The sequence below is a fragment of the Phyllostomus discolor genome, chromosome 6 (assembly GCF_004126475.2).
Source record: "Phyllostomus discolor isolate MPI-MPIP mPhyDis1 chromosome 6, mPhyDis1.pri.v3, whole genome shotgun sequence".
NCBI classification, from domain to species: domain Eukaryota; kingdom Metazoa; phylum Chordata; class Mammalia; order Chiroptera; family Phyllostomidae; genus Phyllostomus; species Phyllostomus discolor.
Window position 1 is genome coordinate 73,488,977 of NC_040908.2, and position 12,173 is coordinate 73,501,149.

The 12,173-nt window shown below is 36.6% G+C and overlaps 1 non-coding gene across 1 annotated transcript; it reads left to right on the forward strand.

The window, feature by feature from the left end:
- The first annotated feature begins 11,414 nt into the window (after positions 1-11,414).
- On the forward strand, positions 11,415-11,521 carry LOC114501068. Its single transcript, XR_003684842.1, has one exon. It is a non-coding gene; the product is annotated as a U6 spliceosomal RNA (small nuclear RNA).
- The last annotated feature ends 652 nt before the right edge of the window (positions 11,522-12,173 follow it).

Genomic DNA, 12,173 nt, shown 5'->3' on the forward strand with positions numbered 1-12,173 from the left:
GTCTACCACCCCTACTGACTAGTAGAGTGAAGTTGTCATTGTTCACACATGTGCATTCCAGTCCATTATCCTTGGCTACCAGGTTGCATTAATGTCACACAAACTGTTCTCACTATATTATCAATAGTTGCACTTTTTCTAGACAGACCTCATAGACTGTGTTCATGGATAGGAAGAATTAACATCATTAAAATATCCACACTACCTAAAGCAACCTATAGATTGAATTCAATTACTATGAAAATACCAATGGTGTGTTTCACAGAACAAATATTCCAAAAAATTATATAAAATCACAAAGACCTCAGGTAGCCTCAGCAAACATGAGAAAGAAGAATAAAGCTGGAGGAAACACAATACCTGATATTAAACTATACTACAAGTCTATAATAATCAAAGGAGACAGGTACTGCCATAAAAATAGATATGTATATCCATGGACAGAATAAAGAGCTCAGAAATATCCCTAAGACTTTACTGCTAATTAATATTTGGAAAAAAAGATAAAAACCTACATTGGAGTAAAGATAACTTACTCAATACATGGTGTTGGCAATATTAGAAAGATATGTACAAAAGAAATTTAAACTAGACCATCTTGTTGCACCATACATAAGAATAATTCAAAATGAATTAAAGACTTAAATGTTAAACTCAAAACCATGCAATTCCTAGAAGATTATATAGGCAGTAAAATTTTGGACATATCCTGTAGCAATTTTTTTTTCTGATTTATATTTTCAGTTGAGGAAAACAAAAGAAAAAATAGCAAATGGCACCAGTTCAAACTAAAAAGTTATCACACAGCACAGGAAATTATTAACAAAATGCAAAGACAACACACTGAATGGAAGAACATATTTGCTAATTATGGTACAGTATGTTTAAGTGCAAAAACCAACTAATAAAACTGAGAGGACAATGCAGAAAAATCTTTATGACCTCAAAGGATTTATGTCATAAAAAGTATGAATTGTAATATCAATTTAAATCTTTAACATTGAAAATTTCTCCTTTGAAAGTAGTCAGAATGAAATTGAAAAGATAAGCCGTAGCTGGGAGAAGATATTGCTAATATATGTAAATGACAAAGGATTAGTATTCAGAATAAGTAAAGAACTCCTAAAATTATCATTAAGGTAAAACAAACTAATCATTTTTAAAAACAGACAACTGCTATAAAAACATTTTACTAAAAATATATGAAAAAATTTCAAATATATAGAATATATATATTCTATATATATGCTCAATCTCATTTGACCATGACTATGGGAATGCAAATTATAACTATAATATGATAATACTTCCCACCATTGAATTATCAAATATATTCTTAAAAATAATTTTATATAAAAATTTCTTCTACTGATGGTAGGAGGGTAAATTGGTACAATTTGGGGGTGGGGGGAACATTTGGCATTACTATTTAAAGCTCAACACATGCATAGCTTTCAGTTCCCCAAGTATGATCCTAGGTATATTGCCTAACAAAATAGATTGCATAAGGGAACTGAAAGATGTTTAAAAGATTTTTCATAGCAACATTATGTGTAAGAACAAATACTGGAATAACTCAGGCAGGCCATCCTGGTGGGTATCTATCTGGGCAGATGGCAGGGCAACAGCACATTCAAAATGGCATCAGATTATGATACTTCTGGAACATAAGTACTTCTGGAGAGAGTTCAGCTCTGTCTCCATATTGAAACATCTGCCCCCATCAATTCTGTCTTGTAATTCATCTTTAGCCTGTAATATCTACTGATTCTTTCTTCCATCCATGCATTCATAGAAAAATCTAAAACCAAGGGTTTAAAAACTTGTTACAGTACCTTTCAGAGAAACAAGTAAAGAAAAACACACTGATTGCTAAAACAAATTAGAAATTTTGATTACTACTGCTCCAAGCCAGAAATATTTGTGGTATTTCAGGCCCAAGGGTGCCTAGCTAACTGTGGAAAAGACAAAACTAATTAATGTTTTCTAAGATTAATTAGAAAATTAAATGAAAGTGTAGTGAAAACCAGCATGGCTGAGTTCACTGAATTTACCATTGTGTGCCATTAAATTTTAGAGTTGTTCAAAATTTCTATAAATTGTTTGAATAAAAATGTAGTGGGACTGGCTATAATCAATTTTTTTCAACTTTAGTACCTAATTCCAAGCATAACTAGTAAGAACTTCACAGTATCATAATTTATAGAGAATATTATCTGAAAGCCCTGGTCTGAGTTAATATTCTTTAAATTACCTTTATGCACTATAAATTAAAACACTCCAATTTTTAATAGAATTAAAAAAAAAGCAACACAATAAGGTCTCATGGGAATGTAGGAGCAGCATGACTTCAAATTTTCTGCATGGAAGTTAAACAAGAAATATTTTTATTTTGTTTGACCCTGTGGGGTTTTTTTTTCTATAAAATGAATATTGTATTTTAAATATTTTTCGTGTGTTCATATTGTGCTTTCCAGTAATTGAATTAAATAAGACTTAGCAATTTATATGGCACAATCTCATCAAATGGGGTCTTATTACAGATTTATAGTTTAAATTTAAAGGTATTCAATAACTGAATATGTAAGAAAATAATTTCAAGTACATATAATTCTAAGTAATGTAATTTTCTTTCATTAGACCTAAATATGTTATAATCAACACTAAGTCTGGTTTAAACTTTACTTCTTCTCATTTTAAAATATTATTTTACTTATCAGTAATAAAAATGATATTTCTACAACTGTATTATGAATTTGTGAAGACTCGATGTTCTACTATATTTTGTTTTTTTTTAATTATTTGACTTATTGGGGTGATATTGGTTAATAAAATTATATAGATTTGAGTTGTACAATTATATATAATAGATCATCTGTATTGTACTGTGTATTCACTACCCAAGTCACATCTTTTTCCACCACTGTTTATCTCTCCTTACCCTCTTCCACGCACTCTCACCCTCATTTCTTTCAACTTCTCTGAGCAATTTTGGGACCGCTCTCTCTCTCTCTCTCTCTCTCATCTATTATCCCTAGATGCCATATAATAGAATGTATATTGGAATAAAAAGAAAAATCATCGAACTTAGCTGCTTTACTTCATACATAAACTAATTACTAAAATTTTATGGCACACCAAAAACTATATTATATTTTTGGTGAGGCAAAAAATAAAAATAGGTATAATTTTGAATGACTTACTAAAAATCAATAATAATAGTAATTACCCATATTTTTGCTTCAAAGTGACTTTAAAAAAAAATAAGTGCCTATATTTCTATATAAGGATTTCTGGTACTACAAATTAACCAATCAAAAGCAAACATTATGTAATGTGACAAATAAGATGTAAACCCATCATAGTCACACTAGATGGTTTTTGTTGTGTTGGCTGTTGTCAGTATATTTTTTAATCCTCACCCTGGATATGTTTATATGTTGTGATTTATTATTATTTTTGATATGTTTATTGATTTTAGAGAATCAAGAAAAGAAAGGGGGAGAGAGAGAGACATCAGAAGGCTGCCTGCCATATACACCCTGACCAGGGATCAAGCCCAAAACCCACATATGTCTCATGGCTTAGGACTAAATCTGCAACCCTTTGGTGTACAAGATGATGTTCCAACCATCTGAGCCACTGGCCAGGGCTCTTGTCATTTTTTTTATTTGACAATCTAAGGAAAAATAAGTCAGTGTCCCTGACTAAATAGTGAGGTATTGGATGTTTTAAAAATTCTTGAAGCATGACATATCATATTGAGATATAATACCAGAAAATATAATTACAATTTATTTAGTAATTTGTATGTTTTAGATCACCCCAAAATGTTTAATGTTAATTAGATTTGGGGTTATTGATTGCTGTTCTTTGTGAGGTTGGCATACTTTGAAAGTGTCAACATCATCTGGGGACTCACAGAGGTCCTCTCCCATTTTTATGGTTCTAACCCTCATGTTCTTCATTAACTTGATTCTGGAATTCACCATGTTTGAGAAGCACCCCACCATCAAAATAAGAATTTTTCTCATTTGTTCTTTCATCTTCCAGCCTCCATGTTCTATAGCACCCCTTCACCAAAACACAGGACAAAAAATAAAATATTTGGAAAGTTGGTAAATCACTGTAGAAGTTAAACTCACCATACACTCCAATGGACATGAGTTTTGCTAAATGAATGTTCAATTATTGACTTACCAGAATCTTAGTTTCATTTATAAAACTGTCCCACTGATGACATAATTTAATGTATGAACGATTTGTTCTGTTTTGGCTCAATCACTCCTAGAATGATCAGGTACTCACTTCATTTTAACTCAATCTAAATTTTAGTGGAGAAAAATAATAGCTGCAGTAAGAGTAAAAAAAGCAGTCTTCAGATTCATCCTAGATAGTGTCAGAACAGGTGGAAATTATATTCACCTTCTCCCAGGACCAAAATGGAATTGCAACTAAAGTATAGATCAACCTGAGTAACAAATTAAAGACTAGATGAACAAAAATCTTAGCAAAGGATGTACAAAAGGAGCTACATCAGACGGATATAAATGGCAGAGACATGAAAAAGGCTGTCCCACACTCATGTGTAGTGTCTGAAAATCTGGAGGGGTATCTGAGCTCCAAAGTTCCGCCTTAAAGAATGTGGGGTCATAACCCCATGCCACACTCCCCAAACCAAAACATCAAAGCCGAGAAGGGGAGACAACATAAGATCTGGCTGTGAAAATCAGCAGAACAAGGATTTTGTTCTCCAGCCAAAAATGGGAGTCTATTAGAAACCCAAGCATCCTCTGAAAGGGCCAAAGCACAAAATCTCATTTTCAGCCATTCACCTTGGTCTCTGGAGTTGGGGGTTAGGGGGTAGGGGTGGCTCCAAACAGACTTAAGTTGTGTGAAGAGAGATTGGGTTCTGCAGCTCTTGGGAGACAGCTGAAGGGAGAGCTGCCAGGGTCACTAGGTTGAGTCCCTCTCCTATGATATCCAAAGATGCTATTTTGGGGGAATTGAGCAGTCCTTTCCATCCAGCATCAGCCTCAAGGAATGCAATAGTTCCATCCTGACTCCCTGTTATCCTTCCCTGCAGAGCTCATACACTGTGGATGAACCAGCTCTCTGGGCCCATAGTATAGAGATCTTGGCTGACTTAGTGTCAGAGACTGAGCTGTGTGGTTCTGAGGGAGGGACTATCCCCCTCCTATTCAAAAGCTTGGCCAGGACTGGCTCCCCACAAGAGATCCACTAGCTCTACCTTCTTGAATCCTGAAATTATACCATGCTGAGCTTCATTTCTTGAGAAGATCCTGGCAGAATCTGGGAATACTGAGTGATATGGCTCTAGTCTAGTCTAGTCATTTTTTGCTCACACATCAACCCAGTGCAGAGTCCTCTTTTAATAAGACAAAATCTATGTCTGTTTGGATCTGATAAACACTGCTGACTCCACTCTGAAGACTCTCTAAAACACCCATCACACTACAAAGATTTGCAGGCACCTGGCAGATGGTAGATGGTCTTGTACCTTGGGACTTCTGTTGAGTGGACTTACTGCTAAGAGTGGAACTGATTTTGAATCTGTATCAATCAGTGAACACCACTCACCCCTACCTGGTGACTCATTTGGAATCTACTATATACAACTTGTATGCCATCAGAGGCTCTTTCAATGACTAACCCTAACAGGCAGTTGGCAGGTGGAGACAGGCAATTACAGAGTTTGAGGAACCTTCAGGCTTTTGTGGACCTGCCCCTATGTTAGGTAGTAATGGAAACTGGCTTTGGTGCACAGTTTGGCACTTCCCATGCACTCCTAGGCCCAGTGAAGGCAGCCACAAACTGTGGATCACTTAGTAGCTCCAAACAGGCTGCCCAGTGTCAATCACAGGCAGCAGCTGACACTGACCTGTACCTAGAGTCTTTCTCAAGAGGCCCAAGAACCAACACACTCAGTGGCAGGCTTTAGACAAAATAAGAGAGGACTCAATTAAACCCACAAGTAGCATATCCAACAGAAGATTTCAGAAGTCACCAGAGAATGCTGGGGTGAATCCTACTTTGTGTGGTCAGCACTTCTGCAATAGCTTGAACAAGGTGGTCTGGGTTGCAACATACATTCAGACAGCCCAAGGTTCAACCCCACACATGAACAGACCAATGTCAATCAAGACTCCACTACAACAAGAGAGTTAACATAATCTATACAATGGACATTCTTGGAGGACCCAACTCAGGTTGAGGGAGATTGTGCCACTGGGTCTCACAAAATACCCACTACATAAGGACTTTTACCAAGACTGTGAGAAACAGAAGATCTACCTAATACATAGAAACAAACACAGAGAGGCATTCAAAATGGAGAGATAAAGAAACATGGCCCAAATGAAAAACCAGGAGTATCTCCAGAAAAAAATTAAATAAGTGAAATTGAGGAAAACATTCTACCAGACATAAAGTTCAAAACAATAGTTATAAGGATACTCAAGGAAACTAGTGAGAAATTCAACAGCCTAAAATATGATTTAAGAACCATAAAACTGAACTAATAAAAAATGAATACAATATCTGAAATTAAGAATATACTACAAGGAAACAGTAATAAACCCAGTGAAGCAGATGACTGAATCAGTGATTTGTGTGACAAGGTAATAGAAAATACTGAATCATAGCAGTAAAAACTAAAAATAGTATTTAAAAACTGAGGATAGTTTAAGGGACCTTTAGGAAAACATGAAGTGTAACAATATCTACATCATAGGGGGACCAGAAGAGAAAGCAAGGTATTAATAAACCATTTGAAAAAAAAAATGGATATAACCCCATCAGTGGAATTGCTGGGTCAAAAAGCAGTTCTATTTTTAGTTTTTTGAGGAAATTCCATGCTGTTTTCCACAGTGGCTGCCCTAGTCTGCATTCTTGCCAACAATGTACTAGGGTTGGTACATTTGCACAATGCAACACTACACAGCAAAAAGAAAGAAGGAGCTCCTACCATTTATGGCCATGTGTATGGAACTGGAGAGCAATATGCTAAATGATATAAACCAGGCGGTAAAAGACAAATGCCATATGATCTCATATGGTGGAACCTAATCAACAAAACAATCAAACAAGCAAAATATAACCAGAGACATTGAAATAAAGAACAAACTTACAGTAACCAGAGGGGGGAGGAAGGGGATCACAGGGGAAATACGGGTAAAGGTCATCAAAAAACATGTATAAAGAACCCATGAACAGAGCCAAAGAGACACAAGATAGAGGGTGGGAGGTGGGGTTAGTGGAGTGGGGGAAAGTGGTGGCAAAAAATGGAGACAACTGTACCTGGATAATAATAAAAATAGATTATAAACACAAAAAAGAGAAAAGAAAAAATAATGACTGAAAAATTCCCTAACCTGGTGAAAGAAAAAGACACACAAGTCCAGGAAGTGCAGAAAGCTCCAAACAAGATGAACCCAAAGAGGCTCACACTAAGACACATCATAATTAAAATGGTTAAGGTTAAAGACAAGAAAGAATCATAAAAGCAGAAAAGAAAAACAATTAGTTACCTAAAAGGAAGCTCACATAACAGCATAAGCTGACTTCTCAACAGGAACATTTCTGACCAGAAGAGATTGGCATAAAATATTTAAAATGATTAAAAGTGAAGACCAACAACCATGATTGCTTTACCCAGCAAGGCTATCATTTAAAATTGAAAAAGAAATAAAGAGCTTTCCAGATACAAAAAAGCTAAAGGAGTTTCTCACAACCAAACCAGTATTACAATAAATATTAAAACATCTTCTTTAAGAGAAAGAAAAGAAAGATGAACATAGCTGTAAAGAATAAAATGGCAATAAATACATATCTTTCGATGATAACTTTAAATGTAAATGACTTAAATGCTCCAATAAAAAGACATAGTGTAGCTGAATAAATAAAGAAAGAAGTCCCATATGTATTCTGTCTACCAGAGAACCATCTCCATATGAAGGACACACACAATGAAAGTAAAGGGAAGGAAAAAGATATTTCATGCTAATGGAAATAAAAAATGCTGGGGTAGCAATACATATATTAACAAAATAGTCTTTAAAATAAAGGTTATAGGAAGAGAAAAAGAACACTACATAATGATAAAAGGATCAACCCAATAAGAATATATTACCCCTGTAAACATTTATGCACCCACACAGAAGCATGACACATATTAAAGAAAAATCTTGATGGGCATAAAGGGAGAGATCAACAGAATACGGTTATAGTGAGGGATTATTGACATCATCTGATAGATTTCCTGGACAGAAAATCAACAAGAAAATAGATGCATAAAATGACTCATTAAACCAGATGAATTTACTAGATATTTTCATAGCATTTCACTACCAAGAATAATATACGTTCTTTTCACATGCATTTGGAAAATGTCTTCAGATAGACCACATGTTAGGACACAAAACAGGTCTCAGTAAATTTAAGAAGATTAAAATCATATCAACCATCTTTTCTGAGCATAATAGTATGAACTTAGAAGTGAATCATAACAAAAAAAATGGAAAACAAACAGAAACTAAATAACATGTTACTCAACAATAAATGTGTTAACAATGAGATCAAGAAGGAAATCAAGTTATCCTGAGAAAAATGAAAATGAAAACACAATAACCCAAAGTCTATGGGAAACTGAGAAAGTAGTACTCAAAAGAAAAATTATAGCATTACAGACATAACTCAAGAAACTCAAGAAACAAGAAAAATCCCAAATAAACTAATCTTACACTTAAGGAACTCAAGAAGAATAATGGACAGCTCCCAAAGTGAGTAGAAGGAAGGAAATAATAAAGATCAGAATAAAAATAAGCAAAATAGGGTCTAAATAATAAAACAAAAATTAATTAGATAAAAAGCCACTTTTTAAATAAATTCAAGTCTCTATGGTCAATCAGTACACACTTGACAAAGGGTGCAGCAACATAAAATGGAGTAAAAATAACCTCTTCAACAAATGCTGTTGAGAGAGCTGGACAGCTACATTAAAAAAAAAAAAAATGAAACTTGATCACCAACTTACACCATATACAAAAATAAGTCCAAGGTAAATAAAGGACTTAAATATATGTCATGACACCATTAAAGTAGATCAGGACAACATAGGCAGGAAAACCCCAGATATTGCACACAGCAATATTTTCATGGTTATGTCCCTTAGAGCAAGGGACATAAAGGAAAGAATAAACAGATGGGATCTCATCAAAATTAAAAGAAGTTCAGCATGGCTAAAGAAAACAGCACTAAAATGGAAAAAGAACAAACCATATGGGAAAACATATTTGCCAATGATACCTCAGACAAGGGTTTAATCTCCAAAATACATAAAGGACTCACACAACTTCACTCTAGAAAGACAAACAACTCAATTAAAAATGGGCAAAGGACTTGAACAGACACTTCTCCAAGGAGGACATACAGAGGGTCCAGAGATGTAGTGGATACCGGCCAGCAGTACCCACTCAGCTGCAGATGCTTGTCGAAACATGAGAAAAACATACACAGAGACAACCAGGTCCTGTGGGGGAATAGGAACTGAAGGGCCACTCCTCACATGGGGAGCACCTATGGCCACCCTCTCTCCTGAAGGGTGCCCCATGTCTATACACAAGCAGATTTTTATTGAGAAAACAGACTTAGTTCGTGGATTCACAGTCTGGCAGAAAAGATCAAAAGATGTAAGTGACTTACAAAGGTGCAGGCAGAACTCCTGCTGTGATTCTGGGGAAGCTTTGGGGTTTTTAACATATTGCTTAAAGGGCTAGTTTTGGTTTCCTGCTTGTGCTTTTAAATTTCAAGTTAATAACATCCTCCAGCAAACAGATCTCACAGGATCTTGTATATTCTATGTCCCAGGCCTGATCACCCTGGGGGTCCACCATTTCTGGTCTGGGCTGCCCCAGCAGGCCTGAGTTAATAGAGAAGACAAAGGCAGCCAGGAGACTTGGATTTCTCACATCTAAGAACAAGGACTCAGGCTTTGACAAAGCTGAGGGGGCAGGGGTTAATGTGGATCACCCCTTCATTTCTACAGCCTGTTCTCTCAGGCCTTTCCCACGTGATCATGTCTGTCTTAGATTCATTCTCTTTCTTAGAGAATTGTTACCCGTCACTTACTGCCGATCATGCCAGGGAAATAAGTTTTGTCTCCTTAGTGGCTTCTGGCCTGGAGGTCTCTCACTCAGCCTAAGTCACGGGGGGTAACAGCTTCCTGAGACCAGGCAGGGCGGCTCCCAACACAGAGACATATGAAAAGATACTCAGCATCACTAGCCATCAGAGAGATGCAAATTAAAACCCCAATGAGATACCACTTCACACCAGTCAGAATGGCCATCATAAACAAAGCAACAACAAGTATTGGAGAGGTTGTAGAGAAAAGGGAATCCTAGTGCACTGTTGGTGGGATTGCAGACTGGTGCAGCCACTATGGAAAACACTATTGAACTTCCTCAGAAAATTAAAAATGCAACTGCCTTTTGACCTGGCAATTCCACTACTGGGATTATATCCTAAGAACCCTGAAACAACAATCCAGAAAAACCTATGCACCCCAGTGTTCATAGCAGCACAATGTACAATAGCCAAGTGCTGGAAGCAACCTAGGTGCCCATCAGTAAATGAATGGATGAAAAAACACAATGCAATACTACACAGAAGAAAGAAGGAGCTCCTACATTTTGTGCCAGCATGGATGGAACTGAAGAGCATTATGTTAAGTGAAATAATCCTGGCAGTGAAAGACAAATACCATATGATCTCACCTTTAACTGGAACATAATCAACAAAATAAATGAACAAGCAAAATATAGCCAGAGACATTGACATTAAGAACAAATAGACATGACCAGAGGAGAGATGGGAGGGGATAATGAGGAGAAGGGGGGAAGACAGGAAGGGTTTTCAGGAACAACTATAAAGGACACATGGACAAAACCAAGGTAGGGTTGAATCAGGGGAGTGAGGTAGAGATGACTGGGGTGGCGGGTGGAGAGAAAAGGCAGAAAACTGTACTTGAACAACAATAATTTTTTTTTAATCTTTTCAAAGATTTTATTTATTTATTTTTAGGGAGGGAAGGGAGGGAGAGAGAGAGAGAAAGAGAGAGAAACATCAATGTGCGGTTCCTGGGGGTTATGGCCTGCAACCCAGGAATGTACCCTGGCTGGGAATCGAACCTGGGACACTTTGGTTCCCAGCCCGCGCTCAATCCACTGAGCTACGCCAGCCAGGGCTAAACAACAATAATTTTTTAAAAAATATATAGGAAAAAAAGATTGATAAACCTTTAAAGAGATACAAAATAAGTAAATTCAGATATGAAAGAGAAGAAGTAACAACTAACACCACAGAAATACAAAGAATTATAAGAAAATATTATAGTGCTCACTTTGGCAGCACATATACTAAAATTGGAATGATACAGAGAAGATTAGCACGGCCCCTACGCAAGGATGACATGCAAATTCATGAAGCATTCCATATTTTTTCACTCCATTGGGAATACTGACTCGCGCACTGTGAACCCGGAAGGGTCGCAGCGCTTAGGGCAATCCTAGAGCCCGAATCTCAAAAGTTTGGTGGAGGGGCGTGCCTTTTACAACTCCCAGGGAGGGCGCAGTGAATGCCAAAACATAGTGGGTGCCTCCTGAGATCATAGAGCTGGAACCTTGCAGGGACCCTGGAGTCTGGAAGAACATGGCACTGAGCTCCAGAGAGCGAGTGTGCTCAGGAGCTCCCAGGGTTCCTGAGAGGAGACTTGCTGATATCTGGCTAGGAAGAGAGAGAAGCATTTCAAAGGTCCCTTAGCCAGCTGAAGCAGCAAGATCAGAAAAACTGGTCTGGCCAGTTAGAAAACCAACAACAGGTTTTTTAAATTTTGTTGTTTGGTTTGGTTTGGTTTGGTTTTTGTGGCTGTTGTGATTGATTTTATTTGTGTTTTAAGTGACATTTTATTTTTCAATTCTTACTATTTTTAACTTACAGCCCTCATGTTTCTCTCCCATTCATCCTAATACTAGTCTTTCCACTCCAAATTTATCTCTCCTGCACTACATGTTCCTGCTTTTCTTTCCTTTTTTAATCTTGCAAGTTACTGTAAATTTGTATTATCTTTTTCTCACCTTTCCGACATTTTTTAT